At 39.2% G+C, this 20,205-nt stretch overlaps 1 protein-coding gene across 1 annotated transcript in view; it reads left to right on the forward strand.

Moving 5' to 3' along the window:
* Positions 1–1,554: 1,554 nt before the first annotated feature.
* LOC124777360 (fatty acyl-CoA reductase 1-like) overlaps positions 1,555–20,205 on the forward strand; it is a 246,019-nt gene continuing 227,368 nt past the window's right edge. The window contains exon 1 of the mRNA XM_047252737.1: positions 1,555–1,629. The gene's annotated coding sequence lies outside the window, so the exon portion shown is untranslated. The remainder of the gene's footprint in view (positions 1,630–20,205) is intronic.

The raw sequence follows: 20,205 nt of genomic DNA on the forward strand, positions 1-20,205 counted from the left end.
GTGTCCTCTTGGATAAAATATTCCAGAGGTAAAACAGTCCCCCATTCAGATCTCATTTCAGGGACTACTCAGGAGGATGCCGTCATCAGGAGAAACAACACTGGCATTCTACAGATCCATGCATGGAAGGTTAGATCCCTTAATCGGGCAGGTGGGTTAGAAAATTTAAAAAATGGAAATGGATAGGTTGAAGTTATATATAATGGGAATTATATTCAGTGGCAGGAGAAGTTGGACTTCCCACCAGGTGAATACAGGGTTGTCAATGCAAGGTCAAACAGGAGTATTTCAGGATTCAGTTTAATAATGAATAAGAAAATAGGGACATGGGTAAGTCACTATGAAGAGGATAGTAAAGACATTATCATAGCCAAGAGAGACACGAAGCCCACACCTACCACAGTAGTGCAAGTTTACATGCCAACTTCCTCCACAGATGATGAAGAGACTGAGGAAATGTATGGTGAGACAAAAGAAATTATTCGCACAGTTAGAGGAGATGAAAAGTTGATTGTGATGGGGGACTGGAATTCGATGGTAGGAAAAGAAAGACGAGGAAAAATAGGTGAAGATGCATTGCTGGAAAGGAATGGAAGAGGAAGACGCTTGGTGGAATTTTGTACAGATCATAATTTAATCGTAATTGGTTTAGTAATCACAAAAGTAGATTGGTAATGTGGAAGGTACCAGGAGACACCGGAAGGTTGAAGATTGATTATAGAATAGCTAACGAGAGACTTAAGAACAAGATGTTAAACTGTAAGAAATTTCCAAGGGCAGATGTAGACTCTGGCCACAATTCACTGGCTATGAGCAGTAGATTAAAACGGAAAAATTTGGAAGAAAGTAGGAACTTAAGGAGATGGGACATGGAGAAGTTGAAAGAACCATAGGTTGTTCAGAGTTTCAGAGGGAGCATTAGGTAACGGTTGACAAGAATAGGGAAAAGCAATTCAGTGGAAGACGAATGGGTAGCTTTATGAGATGAAATAGTGAAGGCAGCAGAGGATCAAATTGGTGAAAAGACAAGGTCTAATAGAATTCCTTGGGTAAAACAAGAAATATGGAATTTAATTGATGAATGGGGGAAATTTCAAACTGCAGCAAATCAAGGGAATATAAACGTTTAAAAATCGGGACATGGTGACGCAATCAACATAAATGTAATAGTTTCAGTTATAAAAAGAGAATAACGAATTTTCAACAGTTCAACGTTTTATGAGAAGTATTCATGAATAGAAACAAATACAAGCACCAGACAAATACGTTTAAATTAGTAATAGAAAGGTAAATTTTTGCCCAGTCATAATGACCCAAGGACAACAACATGATTAACGTCCAAACAAATAATACATGATTCACAGCACGTGAATATGCTGTGGTCTTGCGCTACACCGTAACTAATTCATTATGGAAAGTAACTTTGGCCCTGTCTATTGTTCGATAATCGCTGAAGGAAGTGAACACGCGGTTCAAGGCTGGTGATGTGTCTGGAGACAGCTGCACCCTTTATATTCAGGTGTCGCGGCTCCCGCGCATGCAGAATACAGTACACTGCGCTCATACCGCCGCATTCCAAGGTCCGCCCAGACTTATTGTCTCGGCGTTGTCAAGGCTTCTTTCGAACAGGTGATGCGAAAGTCAGATTGGTTTCTTAAAACAAAAGCACTGCCAATTTCTTTTGGCATAACTGTCAAGGGAGTATACAGGTTAATTATTTACACTACGAATTTCGCAGTATCCTTCCTCTACAGCGGTATCCTACAACCTACCTGAGACAACTACTGCTGAACATCTACAGCTACGTGACTACTCTGCAGTTCACACATCAGTGGTTGGCAGGTTGTTCATCGAATCACGTTCAGACTAACAAGTTTTTTTGTCTGGCCATCTTTCGCAAGAAGCATATAACTACTTGTTTTGTAAATAAAACTACCTTTCCCTGCTGCTATTAAGTAGCAGCAGGAAAAGCCAGTTTTATTTACAAAACACATTCAGACTATTTCCCTGCCGTTCCATGGTCGAATATCGTACTCGTCAGTGCATCTGCGACCGCCTTTAGGAGGGGAGGTATCCCGAGTCCTCATCGAATCTACCCGGGGGATCAACGATGAGGTGCGGCGGAAACACTCGATGTGGCTTTTTGACAATCTTGCATATTCCGCTAGGTGCACACAGGTATTGTTCCACCGTTCCGCCTTAGATACACGGTATGCAAACATTCCGAACACTGTCTGACACATGGGCACAGAATTTACTGTACACAGAGCAGACTGCGTACACTGCTTCTGTCCTCGGAGGCGAATAGGAGATTGATGACTTTGCCATTTGGTCTCCTTCAACACTTGTTCAGCATCAGCATCTAAAATAGCGCGGTTAAAACATACACTTAAAATAGGGATGCAGGGACGCCAGTCGCTGGCTACGTATCGCCCCCTATTCATGTGATGGTTGTCCACACTTCGCTCTGATAAATATTTTTTTAACTTACGTTTCGTTTCTTACCGGATAGGAAATGACGATTCCCTGTAGAAATCTCTCCTCTTGAGAATACATTGTAGAGCCGACAAGTACGAGAACTACCGCACAATCATGCATCCAAATTGCTGACGCGAGTATTACACAGAAGAATGGAAAAGAGAATTGAGGATGTGTTAGATGAGCAACAGTAAATGTATACATCGAAGAACAAATATAAAAAGGTCGAGAGTGAAACTGTAATAATCAGGACCAAACAAACACCACAAAACATTCGTTTTCAGAACTAAAATAACGGTATCGGTTTTAACCTGCCGGTTTTTCTCATCCCTAGCTCCGATTCCCCTTATTTTATTTGATGTTCGTTTCTTCCTATATAAATGGACACGAACAAAATGTTATGGCATTAGGAGCAGAGAGATGATGACTGAAATTTAGGGAAAACATCTCACAACAATGTAAAGCACCTTTGTTTCAATGATTGATACGCCTACTCCGTCACTCTTTCGCCCTTATTTCCCGATAAAACAAGACAGGGTGCCCTTCTTCGTCCTCCGTCGATACTGTCCGGTAAAGATTCCATACCACACAGCAGTACTGCAGTGTAGGCAGTCTCTTTAGTAGACCTGCTGTACCTCCTAAGTATTCAGCCAACAAAACGCTGTCATTCGTACCAGTTTAATTGCCAGGTTAGTTGAATTTAGAGCCCTTAGATTTGTGTGATTAACCTTCAACGGAAACTTAACGGATTACCTTTAGCTGGGCAGAGTGTGCTACCCTGGTACACGTTTCACCTTCGCCTCCAGCTAATTAGCTAGCTTTGCACTAGACGTTAAAAATCTGTTCTCATTCCAGCTGTAAATGAGGGCATTCACTTTTTATGTGCTGCAGTCTTTTTCTGAATTTACAAAAATTGCAATGGAAAACTAAATTTTTCCGAAGATGAAAACATGTTCCAAGGCACAACATAGTTATGTACCTATGAAAAACTTTCGATTGGAATTTAAAAACGTGTCAACAGATAAAATTTTGTCAGTACTGTATGTAATAGTTTATCTGTTACATTCTTACTCTACTATAGACCAATGATTAGTCAGTGAAATCAAATTTAGCACAACTATTATCGAAAACCAGTAACACGTTCAAACCGTTTTGAAATAGAACGTGTTGGAAAGAAACACAAATTTCGAGGAAGCCACGATCATTAAGACATTAAAGAACTTCAGTTCATGTGCAAGTATCACTTGTTACATTGTAAAACATCTTCTTCTGTTTCAAGACACAAGTTGGCGCTTGGCAGATGCAGTCTGCCTTCACTGTCCGCACACACTGATCAGCGAGAACATTACGACCACCGGCGTAGTATCGCTATAAACCCGTCCAGGGGATAGCAGCATCACCTGGAGAGGAATGACTGGTAGTCAGACACACGCACGGTCCACATAGTATCAGCGTGCCGACCGCATGTAGGAAGGGGAAGGCGACATCTGTCTGGTTTGACCGACGACAGCTTGTGATGGCCCGAAGGCTGGGCACGTGCCCTTCAGAAACTGCGCGACTTGTCGGGTGTTCGAGGAGTGCTGTCGTGAGAGAAACTGAGGTGAAACCATGTGCAAATGTTGTAGGATAGGGCACCAGCCCTCGTTACAAATGTCTGGCGTCGTAGGCTGGGCAGATCAGTAAAGCAGGACGGGTGGCGAACTTTGGCGGAACTGACATCAGACTCTAATGCTGGGCAGAGCATAAGGTGCCTGGACACACAGTGCACCAGGCGGTGACCCACGCATGTGCCAATGTTAACTACACTATATCGGCAGCTACGATTGTAATGGCCTCGTTACCATCGGCACTGGACGTTGGCGCAGTGGAAGAGCATTGCGTAGTCTGATAAACCCCGACAACTTCTTCTCCAAGCCGACGGGAGGGCGCGAATCCTTCGTCCTCCAGGGATACAGTTTCTTGACACCTGTACTGCGGGACGGAGAAAAGTCGGCGGCGATCCCATTATACTCTGGGGAACATCCACGAGGGCAACCATGGATTCAGTGGAGCTCCTGCAAGGCACCGTGACAGACAAGGAGCATCGTACACCGGTTGCAGACCACCTACACCTCTTCATGACTATCATGTTACCCGACGGCAGTGGCATTTTTCAGCCGTAGAATTCGGTACCTGAAGAATTATCAATATATTCCAAATAGCTTTAATATATTGTATAGCACTGAAATGTGTAGACCGCGCACTATTTGCAAATTCTACGCAAAGACAATCTCATATTTAGTAACAACAATGACTGTGCAAAATGAGGGATACTTCTTATGGCGGTGTCCAGCGTACATTCCTTCCTGTGATTCTAAAGCCGGTCACAGGATAGAACTAACGAGCAAAAAAAAAAAATGTTGTTTTCCTGGGTACACCGTCCTCTACGTACAACACTTTCCTCTACTCATGTGAACCACCTCATACCTTATAGCCTGTAGGGTCGGTTGCCAAAGCCCACTGCAGATCTCTTGTCTACATCGTTTTGTAAATGGTTCTCAAATTCTGATGACTGCACTAGACGGTAAACGTCAGCATCCTCTGCAAACAATGTAACACGGCTGCTCCGATTGTCTCCTAAATCGTTTGTATAGATTAGGAACGGGAAAACGTGTAAAACAGTTCCTTGGTGAATTTCTGTTTTACTCGATGTCTGTCCGTTCGTCACTACGAAATGTCACCTTTGTGATAGAAAGTCGCGAGTCCAGTCGCGCACCTGACACGATACCCCGTAGCCACGGAGTCTGATTAGGAGCGCTTGCATGGAAAGGCGTCAAAAACCTTCTCTAAACCTAGAAATAGGGGATCTATTTGAGGCGCCCTGTGGACAGCACTCATTAATTCGTGTGAAAACGTTGAGTTTCACAAGAATGATATCTTCTGAATCCATAGTGACTATGTGTAGTTGGATCGTTTTCTTCGAGGTATTCCACAATGTTCGAACACAGCAAATGTTCCAAATTGTGACGGAAATTTGATGTCAACAATATGGGTCTCTAATTAAGCGGATTACCTCTGTTTTCCTTTTTTTGCATTAGTGCCACCTATGCAGCTTTCAAGTCCTTAGGCATGGGACTCCAGTTGAGCGAGCGATTGTGCGTGATTGCCAAGTATGGAACTATTATATCATCAAACTCTCAAAGGCACGCGAAGAAGACTACAATGTGAACCGGAAGACTCGCTTTTAATAAGTCATTTAAGTTGATTCGTTACACCGAAGTTATCTACTTTTAAGTTATTCATGTTGCCTTTATTTTCAGTATAATTCTGAAATATTTACGAGTACTTCGTTTTCTGTCATGAAGGAATTTCGGAAAGTCGTGTGTAGTAAATGCACTTGAGTAGCATGATAATCGGTGGCGTTAGTATAATTACTATAGAGCTGTGAAGGTGCTGATTGTGCCTGTCGTTGGTGTAGTTTGCGTACGACCGGTGTATCTTTCGATTTTACGGCAGATTTCGAGACAAAGTTTGGCTGTAAAAAATGTCAAATCCATCTCACATTGATATCCGCCTTAATTTCGAGTTTCTATAAAATATCTCCATTCCTGAATATTTTGCGTTCTTTTAAATCCGGCATAATCTTTTCCTCGCTTCGTTTTGTGACCTGATTTGTGTGCCATGGGGGAACTAATCAGTTTCGTATTAATTTATTTGGTGTAACCATCACAATCTCTGTCGATATTGTTTCTTTGAATTTAAGTCCCATATAGTTAGTTTGAAGGAATGGAAACTAGCTCTTAGGAATATCAGAATCTATCATTTCAATTCTTAAATTAGTATTTTTGTTGCACATAATTAAGATTCGATCAAAATAATCTCACATTTATTGTGGCCTTCTTTACTACACCATGGAACAATGAGTTAAAAAGGTGTGGGTTTGGCTTATTGGTACTAATACCTTACTCTTCATATTTGGTTTCGTTTCAGCCGAAACACATTGTAGGTCAAGTTATAAATTCATTCGTTTCGCCGCATTCCCTATCGCCGTTACCAGAATCGAGAATAAATTGGATATTTGTGGTAAGGTCTTATGGGACCAGGCTGCTGAGGTCATCGGTCCCTAAGCTTACACACTACTTAATCTAACTTAAACTACCTTACGCTAAGGACGACACACACTCCTCGGACGGGGGAGACGCGAGGACAGTGCAAAGACACCTCACACCGCGCGGCTACCCCGCGCGGCCGCAGCCGAGAGTTTACTTCACACTCGTAGGCTGTGACGGATGCAGTTGGTATTTACAATAGTTATGGTATTTAGAAAGCTTCCCTTGTGTCTGAAAATGAGAGTTTACAGTATATCTACTACAGTATATCTACTACTTGTGAGGATGAGACATGGATTTCACCACAATAACCATGCAAGAATAGAGGATTCCGCAGCGATATATGCAGAGATGATTTGGGGAATTACCAGAAGAAAAAGAAAACGTTCGATGAGGCAACATACAAGAGAAGAAATCGTAATTACGACTGTAATGAAAAAAATTGAAGGGCTGAATGACGTTCCGCCAGAAGGATTCATGATCAATGAGAAAATTAATTTGTCGAATAGATTCCAAGAAATAAGAAGAGACGGAGTCGGTGACGTTATTGAAGGTTGGTAAACCTCATCAGAAAATATACAGCGTATCGCTGATGGTAACCTCGGCTTTGAGAGCCCGTAAGCTCCGCACGCATGCATACACACACACACACACACACACACACACACACACACACTCACACTCACGTATCGTCGAAGACCATAAAACGTAAATGTCTAGAGGAGGCCTATGTCGAACTCTGGATAGGAAATGACTGATCAGGTCATGAACCATTGAATATTAGTTAACCCTGGGAATGGTACTACGGACGACTATGTGAAAAGCATTTTCATAATTACCCTTCAGGAAGACTCATTGTCTCCTATGAGGTAATTTCCCTCAGGTTGGGATGTACTGCACTACTTGACAGTTACATGCGGCGTTATTCAGATTTCAGTGCCAATTTATCGCCTCAAGGGCAGAAATAAGCGAGTCACCAATAATCACGTTGCCTCTCGCAACACAAATGTCTTCATTTCATGCAGATTGCCTGCATTTTTTTCTGTATGGGGAGATACCAGTAAGAAATGTCACCAAACATATATCCGTAAAGAGTAAAATCTGAGTGAACAAATTAAAATTCGCCCAGGAAATATTTCATGCACTTTAAGATAGGCAATCCAGCTTACACAGTCTGCCCCGTGTGCACGTGATGTAAGTGGGATTGCCTGTCTCAAGGTACACGAAGTACATTCGTGGCCAGTTTAATTCTGCCCATCCTGTGTAGCGATGCTTGGTTTTCGCTCAGCTATATCAGACAATGTTGCCCATTTTCTGCTGTAGGCAAGTAAATTTTAATTTTTATAGCTGTCTAATTTTAACGCAGACTTTGATTTGTTCATAACGGAATTATTTTTTTCTGTGATAATGGCAAGAAAACATCTGTTTCAGCATCAGTACTGCTATGGTTACCTCTTCAGTAAGCTGTATTATCACAGTATCATAAAGTACATTTGTCTTTTCCGTTAAGCAGAACACTGGCCACTTTCTTTTCTAAACTGACTGCTTGCAAATGCCAGTAAGCATATCAGCAAATCAGTCTCCAGCAAAGTTGCGAGTGTGTCAGCGGCGTGAATGGTCTGTTTACTTTCACGAATGTAGATTTCTAGATTCCTGAGTGTGCAGAATAGTGCAAATACAAGTGGCTTGGTTCAAATGGCTCTCAGCCCTATGGGACTTAACTACTGCAAATACAAGTGTGAGTTTTTTGTACGTCATGCAGTGCCATGACCAGACCAGGATCAACACTCGTGTGAGCCCTGTGAATAAGCTACTACTAACTGAAATGAAATCTCGTATAAGAGCAGAGATTGTTGCCACAATCTGGCGAAGGAGATTTATTAGTCATGGCCTGTATATAAATAACAGAAGGAGAGACAGGATGGCTGATCTACTTGCAGAAATGTAATGGGGGGACATCACACAAAACAAGAGCCATATGACTGCTGCGTCAGAGGGGTACCTATGAAGGTTAGAGACTGGATTGAGGCTCCATGTTGTAAAAGTATTTACAATAATATAAGAGCCCCACAAAATGATTAATAAGTCAGTACACTTTCATCAAGTACCTTTTTACAGACAAACATTGGCCTATATTTTGTGCCAAAATAGATTGACATTTTACATTTACCCCAGTTTAGAATTACCCTTGTCTGCTGCAGATAAAAACAATAGAAATCTGATTGGTAATTTTTCTCTGATGAAGCTCAAGGCAAGAAAATAACTGTTTCTACAAAATACTCTCTGTTGATGATGTGCTGTTACTTAGGATAAGTAAGAAAGTGCCTTTACAGTATAAATTCCTCTCAGTGAAAATTAGAATAATTAAAAACATTAGGACAAATATTTTTAAGAACAATTTGCAAGAGGTGACCTGAGATGACAGATATTATGAACAAAATGCTGAGTTCCATGATAGATTCATATCAACATTTGGACATATTTTGAAAGGAAAAGGAAATTGTATTTGTTGGAAAATGCAAGTAAAGTTCCTGTAGTAATTGCACACTACGAAAGTATATCATAAATCATTTACTCTATAAGATACATAGTGAAATGAGAGATAGGAGAGGATAATATGATTATATATTTACATGGTAGGTCACAGGTAGCAAGTGTTTTTAATAATTACTTCTCAAAAGTGATAGAAATTATTGGGACAAGCATTTCAAGAGATAAAGCATTATGTTGGAAAACCAACACATGTAAGATTCAAACCTATGGATGTCACCCATTTGTCCTTCTGAGATTAAGATAATTATTTATGGTCTCTAAAACAGATGCTCCTCTGGATTTGACGGTGTTTCCAACAGAGTACAAAGGACTTGTTTCTATATGATAATTTCTGTCTAGTCTGAAATATGTAATTCATCACTAACTTAGTGTATTTTTCCAGACAGATTTAAATATACCATTTTTAAACTCCTCTGCAAGAATTGTGTCTGAAGCACTGCCAATAACTACTGCTGACGTCATTTTCCAAAATTTTTGAGATGGTAAGAAGGTATGAATAGGTAATTTTATGTGCTATTTAAAGAACTGTTATTAAAATTTAGAAACTCAAATTTAAACAGCCATAAAATAAAAAAAACCTGTTGATGATGCTGCAACTGCTGTGAAACATATCTGGGACAAAAAAATGGTTCTGCTAAAGGCGGACCCCACACGAAAACATATCTATTGAGAAAGCAAACACAGACAAAAGAGCTTCAAACTCAAGGTGATAATCTTAATGCCTTGACACACATTTTCAAGCAAGCTCTACAACAAATTCCAGAACACCGCAGCAAAGTTACATGAAAGTGTTGTAAATATAAAATTCAAGAGAATTCGTCTTTCACATAATGTAATACCTAACTAATATACATATAAATGTAAATAGCATGTCACCTGCAGCCCAATGTACCAAACACAAAGTTGAAATTGAGTGGGTGAAGCAAGAAATTAGATACCTACATACAAAAAGCAGGAACCAGTGCTGAACGTTTCAAAATTCACCTGGAACTAGGAAATCACATCAAAATCTCTGAAATATTTAACGATATTATAAATAAAATTAAAAAAACACAGATATACAAATAAAAACCAGATGTAATAATCAACAACAAAAACTAAACGCTCTTTAAAATTAAAATGAAATGATTACACATAAAAAGAGAAAGCAAAGAAACTACACATTCCACAAACGCCTTGTCAATCTTTCTGACATACAAATAACTAACCAAGAAATAAATTTTGTAGAGTAAGGCCCAAAACACAATGTCAACACAGACATTACACCCAAGACAGTGTTGTTCCTTTTCACAGAAAGTGAATACATCATAAAAAAACAAGAAAGAAACAGTAACTCAAACTTCAATGCCGGTCTGAGAAGACAATTAGTCGGAGGAGAAATAAGACACATAACAGAGGAAAACAAGAAGAACATATTGACAGAAACAAAAACTGAAGATGAAAAAATATGCAGAAAAACAAAGAACAAACTTAAAAATAATGGGGCACTCATTATGAGGTCAGACAAGGGCAGCACTATGATAGTAATAACACAGCATGAATACAAGGAAGAAAACCTTGAAATTTCTGGAAGACAACAACATAACAAAGCTAACCAGTGACCCAACACAAAGATACCACAAAAACAGACAAACACTTCGAAAAATACCTCACACATATTCACAAAACGGAAAGCAAAGTGGCTGAAACAAAAGAATCACCAAGCACCCACACTGATCACCATAGTAAAGCTCCACAAGGAGCCCATTCCGATATGTCCCGCAGTCAATTGCAGAAGTGCACTCACATATCACATAGCCAGAGAAATGCATATATACTTAGAGAAACATTACATATACACAAATAACTGAAGCATACACAACACTGAAGAGCTGATACAAAAAAATCTAAGACATTAACATACTCACATCAGCCACACTCACATCATTTGACATCACGTCCATGTACACCAATATCCCCACCATAGAAACCATCAAGATCATCAAACAACAATATTAAGAACTGATAGAAATTGCCAAACCCCACATAAGAGAATAGGTAGCATTCTAAAACTGATCACCAACCAAAACTAGTTCTCAGTTGACAATCACTTCTACTCACAAGTAGATGCGCTTCCAATGGGGTCACCAGTCAGTGGACTTCTAGCCAACATTTTTCTCCATCAAATTGAAAATAAAGTATTTGAAACGATAGTAAGACCCAAACAGAAATAGATAATATCTTGGTATCACTATGTAGATCACACCATATACCTTCTATTGTAGATGAAACACCCAGTTGCATCCAACTTTTCCACAGTGATATGATCAAAGTACACCCAAAAACCAAATTCAAAATAGAAATAGAAAATGACAAAATGTTAAACTTCCTTGACCTCACAATATACAAACACAACATCCAACACCAATTCTCCATATTCAGAAAAGTAACCACCACCAGCAGAGACATTCACAAACATTCTAATCATCCGATTACACACAAACTAGACTGTTTCCAATATATGCTACACAGACTGATCAAAACTCCAGTCACTGAAAACAACTATAACAATGAATTATAGACAATCAGACAAATAGCTGTAGAGAGTAGATATGATACAAACACTATAGATAACTGAGTAAAAAATTAAAACAAAATTAAAAAAGACACACAACACGCAAAAGCAAAAGCCTTCTCACCCACGTACAAACACACATATGAGCACACATGAACAGGAAACACCCACAACAACAAACAGTGGTTCACCCTCACATACAACAACAAAGGATAATAATAGCCTACAGGACAGACAATTCAACACAGAGGAAACTAAGGACAACCAACACAAGGACAGACAAACACAACACATCTGGTATTAACCAACTAACGTGTTAGGATTGCAGATCAGTTTATATAGGAGAGACAAGCAGAAACTTTAATACCAGATACTTGGAACACAGAGGAGCATTAAAAAATTACATCTCTCATTCCACATTTGCTGAACAATTTATGGACAAGAAATATAACCCAGCAGAAATCAATACTGATAAAAAAAGTACTCAAATGCAGCAACAGACCCCCAAAAAAACTAATAACTGAATAAAATTATCATATGCAAAACGCCATAGTTGAAGGAAAGCAAGTAATAAATGAATACACAGCTCTCTGTAATGGAACCATGTTCTCTGCCCTCAAAGAATTATTATACAACACCAACCTGTAGAACCCCCCCCCCCCCCCCCACACACACACACACACAGATACATACATGTGTACATACACAAAATACCGAAAATAAATAAATGTAATTATAATAACAATTATATATACTTAAACCTACTCTCTCTCTCTCTCTCTCTCTCTCTCTCTCACACATTTTTTACACACACCTCTGAGAGATTCAAAGTAACCACCAATGACATCCTCAACTGTTCCACTCTCCACCATCTTGTTTTCAATCCTTCAACTGTTCCAATGTGCGCCATCTTGCTGTTACAACTAGTAAACAGACACTGTAAAAACGTAATACAGCAGGAAAACCACACCATGTAGTAAGAAGGTATGAATACATAATTTTATGTGTTCTTCAAAAACCTGTAATAACGATTTCGAAACTAATATTTACATGTATATAAACAGTAAAGAACATTCCTTATGTTTAACAGCCGTAAAATAGAAAAAAACCACTGATGATGCTGCAACTGCAGTGAAACATGACTGGAACAAAAAACAAAACTGTGTTTTCCTAAGGGTGGACCCCACCCAAACACATATATATAGTAATAAATCTTTCATAAATCTTGGTCTGGATTTCAGCAGAGTTGCTCAGCTGAGAATGCCATTTACATGGTCACTCACAAAATATTACAGACTTTAAACAACAAAACAGCAAAAATTGATATTTTCTGAGAATTATCTAACACATTTTAATGTGGGAAATTAACATATCGTCCTAGATAAACTAAGGTACTTTGGAAATCATGGTGTAGCGAATCAGTGTAATGTCATACCTAACCAAAATAATATAGAAAGTTGTGTTTAAAAATTCAGCCAACGTAAGCATGGTATGTTTCTGACTAGGTAGATATTACTTATGGGGTCTCCAATGCTCCATCATAGATCCACTATTGTTTCTCAGATACGTAAATGACATATCTAATATACGATGAGCACAAGTACTTATTGATGCAGATAACACTAGTATTGTAGTGAACCCAAAGGTACACACAGCAAGAGAGGAAATGGCAAATGGTCTCACTTGAGTTCAGCACAAATTATACATATGAGACATAGTGAAGAATAACTATGGTGAAAAACTCAGAATTTTTAGGTGACCATTTTAATTAGTATTTAAACGGTAAAAAAACATATTTTTGGACCATAACACAACTTTGTTGAGCTGCATCTGAACATCGAATCATTGCAAACCCTAGGAAAGAAATCAGTCAGTTCACATATTTTCATTGAGTAATGTATTAAATAATGGTCTGTCCTCACTGCTCAAATATGTGGTTTAAGAATGATAAGTAATGCTCACCTAGGATCAAGTTACAAACATCGGTTTAAGGAGTTAGGCATTTAGACTACAGCTTTACACTGTATATATTCCCTCATTAAGTTTGTTGATAATAATCCGCTAGTTTTCGTGATCCATTGAGAAGGATATGTGAGGGCTGTAAACGTTTGATAAGAGTCCTTTCTGACTAGAGACCAAATATCAGAAAGTAAAACATTATTTAGGTTTCACAGTACCTGGACCAAGATCGACTCAGCACTGTGCATAAATAACAACAGTAAATTCAACTCCGTTTATGGAGAGGAACTGTGTTGCTATTATTTGGCGCAAATACTTCTGCTGACACATTTTCATGCTTCTCTGTTTTGCTTGTCATTTACTGCTAGTCATTCTTTCATATTCTTGTTAGATATCAAGGATCTTATAGTTTCATGGTAATTGCCATTCTTTACACTTTTTGGATCCGTTTAGTGACTTTTTATGCCACCACTTCAATATGGAATGCCCCAGTCTTGTGCACAGGACGTTAGAAGCTCCCAGTCTGTCCATTTTTAAGATGTGTAAACTTCCTATTGACATTGAGTCTACACGCTCGCGAACTTTTCTCTCAATTACAGTTAGAATAAATTAGGTTTCTGTTAGTATCTGATCAATGACAAAGCAATAAAAATGGACAAACGAAAATGGACCAATGGATATATCAAAGTAGCAACCTGGCATGTCAAAGTAATTTCCCAAAAAGAAATAGAACTAGCAAATATTCTAAAAGATATGAATAGTGATGCTGTAGAAATCAGAGGAACGAAAATGAAAGTAACTCCTGCATAAGAGATGGGAAAAAGAAATCAAAGATTACAAGTACATAACTGGAAGAATACTCACAGTCAGAGTGAAACTGAGAAAAGGGAACAACACCATTATAATCGTATATGCATCAGAAGAAGGAAAAATGATAGATCTAGAACATTCTATGGAGAACTACAGAAGACTCTGAATAAATACAGTGACAGTAATCATATTATTATGATGGGTGATTTACATAACAGAATAAGATATATCCATGTAACAAATATAATAGGAGGATTTGGGGAACTGGTATATAATGAAAATGAAAAAAACAGTAAGGGATTTTGTCATGTACAGTAATCCAAATACAAAAAACTCACTTTTTTTAAAAAAGAAAGAGAGATATACATAAGTGTACCTGGACCACGAGTGCTTTTAGATCAGTAACTAACTACACTGATGTGAATGATAAGTTGGTGTGTCAAGAAAGGAGTACAAGAGCTTATAGAGAACGATATATAGGATCAGATCATCTTCCACTAACCTGCAGAATAGCTCTATTTGCAAAATAGAAGAACATGACAAAATAAACAAGTAACCAACAATATCAATGCGTTCATAAAGAATACTTGAAGATCTAGGAAACTTTCAAACTAAAGATAATGTAGAAGAATGGTAAAGTCTAAAGATTGTGATATATATAATAGCAGCATAATCTCTTAGTAAACGAAAAAATAAGGAAAAGAATAGGCCTAAACATCTGCAATGAGGATATGAGAAAAGCTGTTAAAGAAAACCAGGAGGCATGGATAAAATACTTAAGCAACCACACCAGCTGAGAAGTGCAATCCCATAAGGAGAGAAAATATATTGCTAAATGTTTAGTAAGAAAGGCACGTTGGGATAGATTTATTTCTAATGTCGAGCATGACATACACAGGAGACAGCAAACGGCCTGTAAGGTTTTAAAAACTTTAAACACAACAAGAAAAGGATGATACAACCAAACAGTATTGAAGAAGATCAATGAGTAAATTATTGAAAAGGATTATAGTATGATGATACAGTGCAAGAAAGTGAAACTGAAACAATATATGGCAATGGATTACATGAAGTACGGTCTGACGAAACAAAATCTCCCTTACTGTCTATTAAGAATAGAAAAGTGGCTATATTCTTAAAATATTGAGGAACGATGCTATATCTCTTAACCGAATGTTGGAAGAGTAAGAGTATCCTCCAAAGAATGTAATATTGATAGAGTGATATCAGTTTCTTAAAAATGACACAAAGGCCTATGCAGTAACTACAGATGTATCAACTTAGTAGACCCAGCACACAAGATATATGCTGAAATTTTAAATGCAGGACTTAAAAGCATAATGAAATTAATTGGGCATCAGGAACAAATGAATTTTAGGACAGTACGTTTTACAATGGATGGAGTTCCCTCTTTTTTTTTCAGTAGATAATACAAGAAATGCAGAGAATATAATACAGGAACCGACACTGCTTTTATCGATTTTAAAAAGCTTTTGACATTGTCAATGGACAGAAACTTTGGAAGATGATGGCATATCATGGATATCTGAAGCATCTAATAAATACAATAGAAAGTTTGTATCAGAACACGACTATCATTTTAGATATCAATGCAAAGATTTTATCAATGGAAATATTTCTAATGAGATACCAATTAACAAAGGAGTATGTCAAGTCTGCTCAACTACTTTGACAATTACGTACATGAAATAATGCATATATGGAAAATAAAAGTTTAGAAAGGTATACACCTAGACAGGAGGACTCTTTTAAACAACTTACAATTTGCTGACGATGCAGTGATCTTAGAAGATATAGAAGAGGATCTTCAGACAGGAGTTTACTTACTGAAAGAAGTAAGTTTGAAACTTGACATGGAAATATCAACAGAAAAACTGAGACAAATATTAGACCTTATAGTGGTAGATCAAAAGATTTTAGAGCAAACAAACCACATCAGTTAGCTAGGATGTGTGGTGACATATGGCTACAGCAAAGATATTGAGATTAAGCTTAGTATATTTATTTATGTATGTGCAACAGTTTACACAAACCTTGAAAACAAAACTGGAAAATATACTTAAGCAAAGTTTACAAAACAGTTGCAGTCCCACACTGAGTATTGAAGCGAGACCTGGATAATTGGCATAAAATAAGACAGCTGTATTTAGGCACAAGAAATAAAATTCTTGAGACTAGCTGAAGGTTGCACAATAGAAGACAAAATAAGGAATCAACATATTAAAGAAAAACAAACAAAAAATTAGTCTAAGTGATAAAATTATAGAACATAGGAGAAAATGGAACCTACACCTGGAAAGAATGGTGAGTGACAGACTCCCTTTAGAGGCTGGAAATTATAGGCGTCAAGGAAGAAGAGACAGAGGCAACGATGGGTGGCGTAAGAGGTTATTTTGCTTAATGCCTTAAGGGAAGAAGAGTACTTTGTATCTGACAGTGATTCGAACTGTCGGAAAACCCCGAATGTCGATATGGAGGGAAGGCCAGAGACACACAGACTTCATACGTCGGCTGCAGCTCGTTCCCACGGAGAGCGCAGCTGTAGCAGCATGCATGTCACTTAGGCCCTGTGTCCTAACGCAAATCTTACAGTTAATATCGTAACCCTGCACTTGTCCGGCAGCTACAGTTTATTCTCTGAAGGCTCAAATAAGCACCAATGATAATACAGTGTTTAACTTTTGTCTGTGTTTTGGTTTTACGATTCGGATTTGTGCATGCTTACAACTTTTTGTATGCTATGGAAAGTTGTTTATGTCGTGAACTCTGGCCTCATCGATGACAGAAACGACCTGCTCGTCCCACCTGTCTGCATCACCACCACTGACAGTCATCGTAAACCGGGTTTTACCTCGGCCAAGTAGGACAGAAAAGTGGAGACGAGTACTTGCTCACCGTGCAGCTATTCACGGTGAATTCCTAGTTGCGACAGCAGCAGCTGCAGCTAGAGCAGCATCTACAGAAAGACAAGCTGTGAGAATTCTAACAGCAACGAAAAGAACAGCAACGGATGGGCTCCCAGCTACCGCAAAACCAACAAGAGTAGAAAGTGCAACATCAGAATCTTCGCATTAACCGTTTGTTTACTTTGATGAGGCAAACTAGTTTTGCGAGTCTTATTTGCGTTGTTTTCTTCTTTCCCTGAAAAGCAAGTCAAATAAGTGACCATGTACATCAGAGCGCACTCTCACTATCTTCTAGTAGTAAACCGTGATCAGTGATGCAAAAATTATGCCCACCCCCACATTCCAGTTGATTGAGCTTTTCTGGCTTTTGTGCTTTGTTGACTGCCTATACGGTCACCAAATACACAGACTTGAGCGTAGATTCAAATTTAATTTCTGTGAAAGGCAACGTTAGCAAGAGTTCGCAGCTCTGGCTGCTGCCTTGCAAGTCTTAACATTGACGTGTGGTTTTCCCTGTAAACAGTGTTGCATATCGAATTATACATCCAGCTGCTGACAGTGAAGTCGATGCCAAGGCTTGAGAGGCATCTGATACAGGTCAGAGAATTGCTAACTCTGAAAAAGCTCACGAAGTGACAGCGTCACCGCAAGCTAATTTTTATCAGTCTTCTAGCATCGACAGTCTTTTAATTAGCAGTCATCGTTATATTCTACGATAAACTGACGGTAGTGTCGCCATCCTATTATTCAGTGGTTACAGCAGTAGTTAGTAGCTAGTGCCCTCATGGTGGGTAGACGTGCACAAAAGTAAGCGGTTTGTTCACAGCCTATGTAACTCAAAGCAAGTGGAAGCTCATGCGAAAGTTTCCTTTACATCACTGCCTAAGCTTTTCAAAAAATTTAGAGCGATCAGAGCGTGTTAAGTTTGCTCTGCCACGCATCAATGACCTATCTGCCCATTCCATGGTGTCACGTGTTTTGCACGCCACAAATCGAGACATCTATCAAGCGTCTGCCACCAGCTACCAGAGCGCTGCACGCTATCTTGCCGTTGACAACAGCAGCAACCGACTTGGTCAGAGCCTCATGCTATGGCTGGAAATTAATGCACCAACGGCAGAACTCCGGTTGCACACAGTCGCAGCCATGTTTCTGATTAGTGTGAACGTGTACAGGCGCACTGGCTCCCTACAGGTATGATACCCTGAAGTACAATGCACAGTCAACTCCAGTGTGCCATCAGATCACTGTCCAAGCTTAACAAAAATAAAAAAAAAAATTAAATAATAAATTGGCAACTAATTTTGTCGGTAGTAAACACTTGGGCTACAACTTGCATACGGGACTTTGATGCTTTCGTGCTTTGTGGATTCAATACTCAAGACCAAGTGAATCTAGTTTGAACTGTGATTCCATTCAATGAATTTTATGCGTTATGTACGCAATATCAGCAACTATTTGAACCTACATTATACTGTGCTGAAGTGTTCTGAGTGCACTTACCCTTAAAGTGATAGTGCCTAACGTTTGTACAGCACTTCTAGTGACCTTCGCCATGCGCTATAAAGTGGAAGTAGAACATTGCAAACTACGGAAATAATATCCCCCGTATTTTCTAGCTAATGGGCAACGTCCATGGTAGTAGTTAAGAGCCCAAATGGATCATTGAGAATTAATGGTGATTTGAAGTTCTCCATTAATACTCAAGCTAGGTAGATCCGTTTCAATTCCTAGAACAGAAGAATTGTTGGCAAAATTGGCCGGGAGGCCAATTTTTTCGGAGATAGACTTCTCTGAAATCCTATTGTGAACTGCCCGTAGATGATTAGACAAAACAGATCTTAATAATTATTCCGCTATTCAGCATGTTTCGTTATTACAGATTTTCATTTGGGATCGCAATATTTCAGAGATACCTTGAAAAACTAATCCAAGAGATCAACAGTTGCCTTTATTAATCAGAAGGCTTCCGAATTACCGGGACCACGCAGGAATTGCGCCTACAGAATCTATACATTTTGTTTGAGCAGCTTAAAGCTTATGCTCTGTTGTTTCCTGGTGCGAAGTGTAAAGCATCTGGGACATATCAGTTCACAGGACCAAAGATTGGTCACTCCAATGCGCACAATCTGATGAATCGCTGAACCCTTACAGATGGCGCAGCGATCGACTCACGTGCTCAGCCGGACACGCATTACCTCTGTGTGGAAGTAAGTCAATAGTAATCACTCAGACATTTATGTTCAAGCAGACATTGCGTTAGAATGTGGGTAAATGTGACGATGCGGCAGCACAGAATGGCTAGAAAAGGGCTCCTTATTTGGCCATGCCCATGGGCATACGATGAATAAAATTGTTGGATCTGTTTCGCGGCGGACTGTTCAATGTGTCTGCAAACAGAGACCAAGAGGCACGACGCCAGAACAGTGATAGGAAAGATAGCCTAACTGAAAGGGATCAGAGACGCGAGATTCCACACCCGACGGGAATCGCTGCAGGCAGTGAATGAAGCTCCAGCCCAGTCTGCTACAAAGAGAAAATTGAGACGGGAACTACTTGCAATGAACGTATGGTGTCGGACACTTCTTGCAAGTGCCCACTGCTCATACGGACACGTAAAGACAACGGCAAAGTTAATCAAAGTGGGAGAATACGAGACTGGTTTTCTGAACATTTCCCCACCGCATTACATCTCGATTGGCCTGCTAAATCACCTGACGTGAATCCCACAGAAAATCTGTGGTACATCTTTGACCAGAGCGTAAAACCCCGACTTCGGCATCCCCGCAATTTGGTGGAACTGCGAGATGGATTCTCAGCGAACGGTTTAACCTGG

Source organism: Schistocerca piceifrons, chromosome 2 (genome assembly GCF_021461385.2).
Source record: "Schistocerca piceifrons isolate TAMUIC-IGC-003096 chromosome 2, iqSchPice1.1, whole genome shotgun sequence".
Lineage (NCBI taxonomy): Eukaryota > Metazoa > Arthropoda > Insecta > Orthoptera > Acrididae > Schistocerca > Schistocerca piceifrons.